Below are 12,779 nucleotides of genomic sequence, written 5' to 3'. Positions count from 1 at the left end.
GGCATGGTCCGCAGCGCCCAGGGTACGGAGTCAAGTTCCTCCACCCAGTGCTTGTCTGATTCCTTCAAAGACCGCACTAGTCTGGGTTTGTTGCCGCTCATAATAGGACCATTAGCCCGTTCGACTTGACCGTTTGTCTGTAGGTGATAGACAGAGGCGTAATCGAGCTTAATGCCTAGATTAGCGCACCAAGTTTTCACCTCATCGGCTGTAAAATTGGAGCCATTATCAGTGATTATAATGTGCGGAACACCGGATATGAAATCTATTACTGGCCTCGCTTCGGTCGTTTTGACTGGTTTGGCCTCTATCCACTTAGTTAATTTATCCACCATGACTAGCAGATACTTTCTCTTATGTCTTCCTCCTTTAAGGGGTCCGACCATATCGAGCCCCCACACCGCAAAAGGCCAAGTGATGGGGATTGTTTGTAAGGCAGTGGGGGGCATATGGCTTTGGTTGGCAAAGAGTTGGCATCCGACGCAACGTTGGACAAGGTCCTATGCATCTCCTCGGGCCGTCGGCCAATAAAACCCTGTGCGGAAGGCCTTTCTAACAAGGGCCCGAGCTGCGGCGTGGTGACCGCCGAGTCCGGCATGAATTTCAGCCAAGAGCTACCGCCCCTCTTCCTCGGATATACATCGTTGAAGGATTCCGGTAGCGCTTTTCTTATAGAGCTCTCCATCCTCAAGAAGCTCCTTCCTATTAAGGTAGGCCAGGAAGGGTTCGGTCCATGGGGCGATGACTGCCATGATGAGATGTGCCGACGGTGTTATCTTGGCGGTTGAGCCCCCGACGACGTCGGTGTTTCCGGGATCTAGGCTTATGTTTGGATCCGGACTAGTATTGCCGTTTTCCCCCTGCCACACTACGGATGGCTTAAAAATCCTTTCCAGGAAGATATTAGGTGGGACGGGGTCGCGCTTAGCGCCGATACGTGCAAGAACATCCGCCGCTTGATTACTTTCTCGAGCCACATGATGGAACACGAGCCCCTCAAACCGGGCCGACATTTTTATGACTACGTTACGATACGCTGCCATCTTCGAATATTTGGCGTCAAAGTCTCCATTTATTTGAGATATTGCCAGGTTTGAGTCCCTGCGCAGCTCTAGGCGTTGTATGCCCATGGAGACAGCCATCCGGAGACCATGTAATAAGGCCTCGCATTCGGCTGCGTTATTGGAGTTTGTGTATAGTATTTGGAGGACATACTGAACGACATCTCCAGTAGGGGACGTTAAAATGACGCCCGCTCCTAACCCTGCTAGCATTTTGGAGCCGTCGAAATACATGACCCAATTGGGGTATGTGTCGTACTCTTTAGGGCGTTCGGCCTCTGTCCATTTGGCGTCGAAGTTGGCCAGTACTTGGGATTTGATAGCTCGACGTGGTTTATATGATATGTCAAATGGGAGGATCTCAATGGCCCATTTGGCAATCCGGACCATAGCATGACGGTTGTTTATAATGTCATTGAGTGGTACTTCGGAGGCCACCGTGATCAAACACTCCTGAAAGTAGTGACGGAGCTTTCGGGATGCCATGAATACTGCGTATGCTATCTTTTGGTAATGAGGGTACCAGGATTTGCATGGTGTAAGAACAGTAGGTACGTAGTATACTGGCTTCTGAAGCGGGAATTTATGCCCATCCTGTTCTCGTTCAACGACGAGTACGGTGTTCACCACCTGATGACTTGCCGATATGTATAACAACACCGGTTCGCCGGTGTTTGGTGCGGCCAGGATTGGATTGCTCGCAAGAAGGGCTTTTATTTCCTCCAGTCTGGCTATTGCCGCATCCGTCCACTCGAAGTGGTCGGTTCGCTGTAGAAGGCGATAGCGTGGTAGTGCCTTTTCTCCCAATCTGGAGATAGAGCGGCTTAGAGCTGCTACGCAACCCGCGGGCTTTTGAACTTGTTTAAGGTCTGTTGGCTTAGCCAATTGTGACAAAGCTTGGATTTTGGCTGGGTTTGCTTCAATTCCTCTATTGGAAACGATGAAGCCCAGCATTTTTCCAGCGGAAACGCCGAAAACGCATTTTTCCGGATTGAGCTTAATGTCATACAGGCGGAGGTTGTCGAATGTGAGACGTAAATCGTCTATTAGTGTTTCGACGTGCCTAGTTTTGATGACGACGTCGTCCATGTCGGTGTTCTGGGAACGGGGGTCCCCAGACTTGCCTGCCTACGGCCCGCGGCGTGGCTGAGCCAGCAGGCCGTATGGCCCATCTTCACCAACAAAGCATCCAAGACCATCGCGAGGGTCCAAGCCTCGCTAGGCGGACGATGCAAGACCTCCTATGGAGTAGCCTGGCCAGGCAACCTCATGCGGAGCGAAGATATCAAGGCGGGGCAAACCTCGCGAGGCCCTCGTGACGTGAGCCATGACGCACGACACCAGGCGGGCGCTAGGCGGGCGCCAGCGCGTCCTTGTTTCCTCTTTGGTGCTAAGGAGGCAAGCGCAGGTGAAGAGTACCGAGGCATCAGGAAAAGGTTGCTATATTGGTGCAACGAGACGAAGACCAGGAAGACGGCAAGATGGAGGTCATCGCGGAGCCCAAGACGGCATCACCGCCAGAGTCTTTTGCAGGCGAAGACCACTTTGGTCAGGATAGCTTGTACTAGCTGTCCCCCTTCGAATTGGCCCGCCATTGTTGGCTCCCTTCCCGCTCGATATTTGGGAAGAGGACCAGGGCCAATATAAATAGGACTAGCCACTACCTTAGTAAGGGACGGATCATTCAGACCATCCTCACACACACAAGCTCACCGAGCTCAAGAACACCTCAACCTCAGGAGGCTGTTCTCCCCTTGTACTGTTCACCATCAGCCCTAGAGGCAATCCACCACCACCACACTGGAGTAGGGTATTACACCACAACGGTGGCCCGAACCAGTATAAACCTCGTGTCTTTCTGTGTTGCGAGTTTGTCGAGTTCGTCCGTGAGATCCTAGCGAGCTAGGGCGTAGATCGGTGGGAGGAAAAGACTTCGCGCGCACCCCAGTGTTCGAACCTTAAGGGTTTGCCGGAACCCCACATCCGATATTTGGCGCGCCAGGTAGGGGCGCGCCGTAGCTTCTCTTCCATCAGTTCGTCGCTCCGTCATCTCCATGGCGGATGCTCGCCGTGCTCGAGCTGAGCGTCGGGCTACCCTCACCGCCCGCGTCTCTCAGACGGCTCCTGTTGGCGGGCCACATCGCCGTTCTCCGTCTCCCGTTGCCAACACTGCCACCGGCACGGCAGGGAACGAGCAGCAGGCGTCCTTGCTGCATCCTTCGGTGCGGTAGGACGGCCGCACCGCCACTCCATCGCCGACCCCTGCTGGTTCTTCGTCTCACGCGCAGTGCGCTCCCATGGAGGCACGGGCCATGCTCCTCGCAGCGAACGAGCTCATGTGCTACCGCCCCATCGACGACCTCTACAAGGAGTGGCTCGAATGCGTCGCCGAGCTCGTCCGCGCCGCAGGGGGCTCTCCGATGCCGTCCACTCTCTCTCTCCCCCTTAACCAGCCGCGGGCGATGGGGCTTGTGGCGTGCATCCACCGCATCAGCCCCAAGACGCCGCCTTGGCACGAAGCCGCGCGGCTCCGCGGCATGATCCGCCGCGCCCGGTGCCCGCGCGCGAAGAGAGAAGCTCCCAAGAAATTCCACGGCCCCAAGAAGCTGTACCCGCGCTCCCCGTGCCACCTCGTTAAGACCGCGCGCCGCCCGCAGCGGTGCAGCGCAGACCTCGTCAAGACGAAGCTCCACCTTCGAAGCGGGCCCCGGCTACCACGGCTGGCTACCGCGCCTTCACCCCCGAGCTGTGTAGTGTCGGCTGACTAGGCAAGTTCAAGCCAGATCTGCCTCCTCGCTACGACGGTACCGCCAACACCGCGGAGTTCCTGCAGCTCTATGAGCTGAGCATCTAAGCGGCCAACGGCAACGAAAAGGTCATGGAGAACTCGTTTCCCATGGCTCTCAATGATGGAGCTCGCTCCTGGCTCCTGAACCTTCAGCACGGCTCGATCTCCTCCTAGGACGAGATGCGCGACCGCTTCGTCGCCAACTTCCAGGGCACTCGTGACCGCCCACCGGCCGCGGGTGATCTACGCCGCATCAGGCAGCAGCCAGGAGAGACCCTCCAGAAGTACATGCAGCGCTTCAACAACACCCGCCTCAAGATCCCCAAGGTCATGGACGAGGCCATCATCTCCGCATTTTCCGATGGCGTCCGCGACGTCAAGATGAAGGAAGAGCTCGCCATCCACGAGGAGCTTAGCACATCTCAGGAGTTGTTCAACCTGGCGACCAAGTGCACTAGAGCTGAGGAGGGGTGCCTCTCTCTCCTTGAGCTGCCAGCCGTAGGCGCAGAGGAGAAGAAGGCCAAGGCCAAGGACGTGAAGCGCAAGGAGGTAGCTGTGTTCGCAGTGGAGCCTGACATCAAGCGGGGCAGAGATCATCCTAAGTCATTCAAGAACGGCCGACCATTCTGCGCCTTCGACAACCTGAACACCCACAACACCAGCGACTGTCAAGAGCTCAGAGCCATACGAGAAGGACGCTACGGTCGACGCCCCGAGCGCAACAATCGGGGCTACGCCGTGCAGGAGGACGTGGAGGCGGACGCTGGGATGACCGTGGCCCATGCCAGGAGTGGCGTGACCGGCCTCGTGAGGACCGCTGGTTGGACCAACCTCGTGAGGGCGCCTGGAGGGACACGCCGCGTGAGGATTGCCCCCAGGGCAACGCTGGTCTTCCCCCGCTGCCACCACCAAGAAGGAATGAGGACCACCACCAGGACGAGGGGGCTGGGGGCTTCCAGGAGCCGCGCGCGATCGCCTGCATCTTGGGCGGTGCCCAGGCCCCAGCCTCTCAGCGCATTTTCAAGCAGTTTGCTCGCGAGGTTAACATGGCACTCCCCAAGCTTGAGGCCACGCGTCCGTTCAGGTGGTGCCAATGCGCCATCACTTTGAACTCGGCGGATCAGCTCAAGTGCGCAGCCACCGCTGGCACCCTCCCTATGCTGTGTTCCCCAGTCATCAGCAATTTGCAGGTCACCAAGACCCTCATCGACAGCGGCGCAGGGCTCAACGTCCTGTCCGTCGACACGTTCGACAACCTCCAAGTGCCTTATGAACAGCTCCAGCCCACCAAGCCTTTCTCAGGAGTGACGACGGCTCCACCACACCGATAGGGAAGGTCCGCCTGCCTGTCACCTTCGAGGAGCGCAAGAACTACCGCACTAAGCTCATCGACTTTGACGTCGCGCACATCCGCCTGCCATACAATGCCATCCTCGGGTATCCGACCCTGGCCAAGTTCATGGCAATCAGTCATCACGGCTACAACCTTCTCAAGATGTCAGGAAGCGGAGGAATCATCACGGTCCCGTGTGAAGAGAGGGATGTGGTGTGCTCCCTCGAGCGCGACTTTCAAGCCGCAGCAATCGACGACCCCAACAGCAGGAGTGAAGGCAATCCGGAGGCCATCCCCAAGAAGCAGCAGTCGTGCCGCGCAGAACCTCAGGAGGACGGCGTCGCGACAGGGGCCTCATCAGGATCTGCGCCTGCTCCAGGGACGCCTCCCTCCATCGCATAGGAAGGCACACCCGGTGTTGGGATCTATAGTAGGGTGCGTTGACTGCAAATTAAAATTTTCCTACACGCAGAACAACCAAGAACATGCTACGGGAGATGGATCACAGTTTGTTACCACTAGACGCGCAGTGTCGTGCAGCGGAAGAAGAGTTGGGGCAGCGCGTCCGCATGGATCATCTCCTCCTCGCGCGATCTCCCTCGTACAGCCGGTGGTCGGTTACCATGTACAGGTTCGCCGGAGTGGCGCAAGTGCACCGCGTCTAACGGTATCCGCGCGTGCAGGAGGAACGTCGTGCGGCGGACTGCTAGGTCCGATCACACAACCGGCGGTGAGTGGAGGTGTCTATTCGCAACACATGCAAACCCTAGTGACAACACCAAAGCGATCAACCTCCGTGAGTGTGCGGCACCTCCACTATATATAGGCGTCCGTCACGGGCTCAACACATGGGCCTCGCACGGACCCTAAAGCCCATCAGTCTACTCGTCCACAATCCGAATACAGTTCGGATCACATCCGACCAGTGTCCTCGGATCCGACCTCGCAGGTTCCTTCCCTTAAGCGCGCGACCCCTTAGGTTCAAGTCGGCTTGGTCGCAGTTCGGATCACCTCCGAACTGCACAGTTGGTAGCGGCCTCTAGCAAGGCATGCCGAACACCAAACAGACTATGAAGCTGGTTAGGCGAACCTGTACATCATACTTCCATTCCTTTTGCCACACGATATATGTTGTCGGGCTCAAGGCGAGTCTGTTATCCTTGTGCTAGCCCGACCTATTTCTCGTTGCAGTGATGCCGACCATAAACTGGATTATCTCATAATCCTTGTCGCATGGCCATGCTTATCCTGGTCGGATCACACGAGGGGCCCAGAGTATATCTCTCCTGATCGGAGGGGCAAATCCCATCTTGCTCGACCACGTCTTGCAGCATGGGTCAAGACAAACCCGAAACCTACCTTCATAACTACCCAGTTACGGAGTAGCGTTTGGTCGGCCCAAAGCGAGCCTGTCACCATCCCGAGTACATGCGTCAGCTCAGGCCTTAGGACATCGAACATATGTTGTACTAGAGACTCACAGATGACATATCGCTGCGTCTCATAGTTGGGCCTGTCCGATTCGGACCTTATCTCGACTCGGATCCGACTACGTCGAATCCGACCAGATCCTTCCAAGTCCATATTATCCGGTTAGCATCCAATGCTCCATGGCTAGTGAGACCAAGCCATCGACCGTGTCATATGCTAGTCTAGTCGGCTGTGCGTCCACACAGCCCTTTCGACTAGGGACCTTTTAGGACAGTCATCATACAATGCATAGTCCCACAAACAAGGCACGTACTTGCTGATACACATCATTGATAATGTCCAAGGACTATCTTTATTCATAAACACATAGGAAATATCATCATACATGATTGCCTCTAGGGCATATCTCCAACAGTCTTCCACTTGCACTAGAGTCAATCAAATAGACATCAGATGCCCATAACTCTAACGTACCCCTCATGCTTGGGTTGTGGAAGCGGCTTAGTCAATGGATCCGCAACATTTGCATCCGTGTGAATTTTGCATAACTCTACATCACCACTCTTTACGATCTTTCGTATCTGGTGATATTTCCGATCTATGTGTCTGACCTTTTGGTGATTCCTCGGCTCCTTGGCTTGTGTGATGGCACCAGAATTATCACAATAAAGGTCCAACGGTTTTACCAAGGCTGGGAAAATACCAAGATCATCCAGAAAGTTCCGGATCCAAACACCTTCCTTTGCAGCTTCAAAAGCCGCAATGTATTCGGCTTCTGTAGTAGAATCGGCCACTGTATCTTGCTTGGAACTCATCCAGCTCACTGCTCCTCCGTTTATGACGTACAAGAATCCGAACTATGATTGACAATCATCTTTGTCGGTTTGGAAACTAGCATCGGTGTAACCCCTTACAACGAGCTCTTCCTCACCTCCATAAACTAGGAACATCTCTTTAGTCCTTTTCAGGTACCTCAAAATAGTCTTTACCGCTGCCCAGTGACTCTCACCTGGGTTGCCCTGGTATCTACTTATTAGGCTTATTGCAAAAGCAACATCGGGCCGCGTACATATCATGGCATAGATGATGGATCTGATTGCCGAGGCATACTGAATCCTACTCATCCTGCTTCGCTCATCAGATGTCGAAGGACTCTAATTCTCTCTTAGCCTTAGACCATGTGAGAGTGGCAAGAACCCTTTCTTTGCCTCACTCATGTTGAACCACTTCAACACTTTATCTATGTACGTGCTCTGGCTTAAGCCGAGCAGCCTCCTTGATCTATCTCTATAGATCTTTATGCCTAAAATGTACATTGCCTCACCAAGGTCCTTCATCGAAAACTTGCCATTCAATGACTCCTTGTCCGAGTCAGCATCGAAATATCATTTTCAATCAGCAGTATGTCATCCACATACAAGATCAAAAACACTATTGAGCTCCCACTTAAATTCTTGTATAAACATGAGTCTTCTTCGCTTTTGATGAAGCCAAAACCAGTGACGACCTCATCAAAACGAATGTTCCAGCTCTGAGATGCTTGCCTCAATCCATAAATGGATCTCTTGAGCTTGCATACCTTACTAGTGCTAGTCGGATCGAAAAAACCCTCGGGCTATATCATATACACGTCCTCGGTTAAATTTCCATGAAGGAAAGCCGTCTTGACATCCAACTGCCATATCTCGTAATCGAAATATGCAGCTATAGATAGTACGATCCTCACCGACTTCAGCATTGCTACCGGCGAGTAAGTCTCTTCGTAGTCAATTCCTTGAACTTGTCCATGACCCTTAGAGACAAGCCGAGCTTTGTGGATCTGAACATTTCCATCCACATTGGTTTTCTTCTTAAAGACGCATTTGCAACCAATGGCTGTTACGCCAGGCGGCAGATCAACCAAGTCCCAGACTTGATTCTCATCCATGGACTTTAACTCGGATCTCATGGCCTCCAGCCATGCCTCGGAATCTGGGCTCACCATCGCTTCCGCATACGTGGTCGGCTCGTCACTTTGCGCAATCTTTCCGACCTCTGTGCAATCTTTCCGACCTCCGTGGTTCTGGTGCCGCTTCCACTACGGGTACCCTCACAGACTCCGGTATGATCTCATCACCAGCCGAGCTGTCCCCGAGTGGTCCTCGAATTTGTTCGAGTCGGACCGTCCTCCCTATAGCCTCCCGACTGAGAAACTCTTTCTCAAGGAAAACCCCGTTTCGAGCAACAATCACTTTGTTCTCTTCCCGGTTGTAGAAGCTATATCCCAAGGTTTCCCTCGGATATCCCACGAATATGCATTTATCCGAGTTGGTTGTAAGCTTGTCTGACATAAGTTTCTTGGCAAATAGTTCACAACCCCAAATCTTTAGAAAAGACAAACTGGAACTCTTCCTAGTCCACACCTCATGTGGTGTCTTGTCTACGGATTTTGATGGTACCCTGTTAATTAAGTGTGAAAGCTGCAGTTTCTAGAGCGTATCCCCAGAATGACAAGGGTAAATCCCATTTGCTCATCATAGATCGAACCATGTCCAACAAGGTATGATTCCTCCGTTACGATACACCATTTCTCTGTGGCGTACCCGGAGGTGTGAGCTGAGGTACTATACCTCTGCTTTTCAGATGATCATCAAACTCCTGGCTCATGTACTCACCTCCACGATCAGATCGTAGAAGTTTATAGTCTTGCCGAGCTGATTCTCAACCTCGTTTGACACTCTTTGAACGTTTCAAAAGTTTCCAACTTGTGCCTCATCAAATAGATATATCCATATCTACTCAAGTCGTCGGTAAAAGTCATGAAGTACTGATAGCCACCTCCGGCAGTTGTGCTCATTGGTCCACACACATCACTGTGTATCAGTTCCAACAACTTGGATGCCCTCTCACAACCCTTTGCGAAAGGAGACTTAGTCATCTTGCCGAGCAAGCATGATTCGCATGTCTCGAATGACCCAAAGTCGGTCGAAGTTAGGAGTCCATCATCATGGAGCTTCTTCATGCATTTCAGACTAATGTGTCCAAGCCGGCAATGCCAGAAGTATGTCAGGTTTATCTCATTAGGCTTATGCCTCTTGACACTCACGTTATTGACCGGTTCCTGTTCTAGATTCAATATAAATAACCCATCAACAATGGGTGCATAGCTGTGGAACATACCATTCAAATAAATCGAACAACCATTGTCCTTTAAATTGAATTCATAACCCTGACTCATCAAGCATGAGGCAGAAATAATGTTCCGACTAAGTGCAGGAATGTAATAACAATTATTCAATTCCAAAATAAATCCAGAAGGAAGCTGGAGCTGCATCGTGCCGACCTCCAATGCAACAACTCTTGCTTTGTTGCCGACCCTGATGTCAATCTCCCCTTGTGCCACACGCCTAGTTCTTACTAGCCCCTGCATCCAGTTGCAAATGTGAACAACCGATCCGGTATCAAATACCCAAGAGCTGCTAGGTATGTCAGCAAGGTAAATGTCTATAACATATGCAACAAGTGTACCTTTGCCTGAAGCAGCATTCCCGGCCTTCTTGCCATGCTCTCCAAGCCACTTGCTATAGTCACTACAAAAAAAGACACACCCATGACATTTTGGGCTGAATGAAATTTTTTTCTGTCATACATATGACACTTCTATGACGATAATTGTGACAAAACCTGGTATCACCATAGATGTGGTGGGCTACTACTTCTATGACAAAAAATCATGACAGAAAATGGGCTTTTCGTCCTGGGCGGGCCGGAGGCGCAGCTGCATGACATTCTTTGGGTCGTCCATGAAGGAAAAACCATGGTAGAAGCGAGGGCGAGGAAAATTCCGGGGAGTTCCCGGTTATGGTTGGAGGTCGGGGGCCGAGCGATGCGCGTTTCTCTCATACACGTACGCGCGTGTGTGCGAGGCATTGGCTCTAACTGAACCCGAGCGAGGAGTTGGGATCTAACTGAACCCGAGCGATTGCACTGCAGGCTACGCGTTACTAAACCCGAGCGATCCATCGATGGCTGTTAACTGAACCCGATCGAGCGATTCCTTCGCTACTACTGCTAACTGAAGCCAATCGATGCTTCCTCTGGATGAACAGTGAGCATTGCGGGTGGTTTGGATGAACAGTTCCCAGTGGGGGTGGATGAATAGGACCCCGTGGTGTTGCCTCTGGATGAACAGGACCCCGATCGATCGACCCGGTTGGGGCTGGATGAACAGGACCCGGTGGAGAGTTGGATGAACAGGACCACCCCGTGGAGGGCGGGATGAACAGTAGACGGTGGAGGGCAGGATGAACAGTAGCCCGTGGAGGGGTGGTTGAACAGGAGCCCGTGGAGAGGGCTGGTTGAACAGTAACCGGTGGAGTAGCGCGCGGTGGAGGCTGGATGAGCAGGAGCCCGTGGATGAACAGTCGCAAGTGGAGGCTGGAGGGGGTCGACGGTGGATGAACAGTAGCTCGTGGAGGCTGGAGGGGGTCGACGGTGGAGATGAACAGTATCCCGTGGAGTCCCGTTTTGCGGTACGCCACACCCCTCCTGATGAACAGGACCCACGTTTAGACCGTAGCGCTCCAACACAAGTCCGTTTCCTCCGTTTTGCGGTACGCCACACCCCTCCCGATCAACAGGACCCCCATTACGACCGTAGGAGGTCCGTTTCCTCCGTTTGCGGTATGCCAGACCCCTCCCGATCAACAGGACCCCGTTCTGAACGTAGGAGGTCCGTTTCCTCCGTTGTGCGGTACGCCAGGCCTCTTTTCCATCGCCTGTTCCATCCAAGCCCTCCCGATGAACACGACCACGCATTCCATTCCGACCCAGCCAGTTGGCTCCCACGCGTTTCGTTGCCTCCCGATGAACACGACGCATTCCGTTGCCTCCCCATGAACACGACGCATTCCGTTGCCTCCCCATGAACACGGCGCATTCCGTTGCCTCCCCATTAACACGACGACGACGCTGTTTCTCCGTTCCGACCCAGCCATGTCAACGAGCCCTCGCCGTACATATGCACGAGTAGGCGTTTGAGACCCCGCCCATATGTACACATACGTGGCCGTATTTTCTTTCTTACACCCTGGCCGCCTCTACTACGACACGTGCGTGCCTCTACATCCACCATTATATATGTATGTACACATTCGCGACCAGAATGACAACACTACATACACTTCGACCAGGTGGGTCCCAACTATCAGGCACTTCCTTGTGTGCGAAGATGTAGTTGGTGGGTCCCAACAGTCAGGGGGCAAAATACGATGGCCCGTCCGGTGGGTCCCCGCTGTCAGGTGGAGGAATAATTATTTTGCACATAATAAGGAGGCACTTCCTTGCTGCGGCCATGGACCCAGCTGTCAGCCTCTCCACGCACAGTCCACGTCCGATGGAAGCCGTTCCTTGACCATGTTGACCACGCCGCGCTGAGAGCACCAGGGCGGTGGACGACGGCAAGGCCTAGGAAGGGGACGACGCAGAGCCGGGGAAGACGCGGCAGTGGATGCCCACACGTAGAGGAGTATGAGGGCACTAGTTCGCTGCGGTGTGAGACTGCCGTCGCCGCAGAGTAACAGGGGGTGTGGGTGAGTAGAGGGATGGCTTGGCCAGCGGTGGGAGTAGTAGGGTGCGGTGAGGCCTCCGCTGCATCGCAGCTGGCCATGGGAGGCAGGAGCACGAGGCACGACCGGCGCTGGTTTGGGCGGCTGGAGCAAGAAGACCAGAGGTTGAAGAAGCACTACGGCCATTGGATGGACATCGTACGGTCACTGGAGCTAGAATCGTGCATATTTACTAAGTTGACAAAGCCATCTGTCCCTGTCAACTTAATAGCCCCACAAGTCAGCCTGCCACTATACTGGGTCCCAGCTAACAGGGGGAGTATTCATTTTTTGTGCGTAATAAGGAGGCACTTCCTTGCGTGCGATGATATAACTGGTGGGTCCGAGCTGTCAGCGGCGGTACAATTTTTTTCATGAAATACAGAGGCCCTTTCGGTGGGTTCCTGATGTCAGGTGGAGGAATCATTATTTTGTGCATAATAAGGAGGCATTTCCTTGCGTGTGGCAGTGGACCCAGCTGTCGGCCTCTCCACGTACAGTCCACTTCAGATGCATGTCGGTCGTTGACCACGTTGACTAGGCCGCGCCGAGAGCACTAGGGCGGTGGATGACGGCGAGGC

Source organism: Triticum urartu, chromosome 5A, assembly GCF_056163025.1.
Source record: "Triticum urartu cultivar PI428250 chromosome 5A, HENAU_Tu73, whole genome shotgun sequence".
Taxonomy (NCBI): Eukaryota; Viridiplantae; Streptophyta; class Magnoliopsida; order Poales; family Poaceae; genus Triticum; species Triticum urartu.
The sequence above is the reverse complement of the archived record's forward strand: the minus strand, read 5'-3'. Positions refer to the sequence as shown.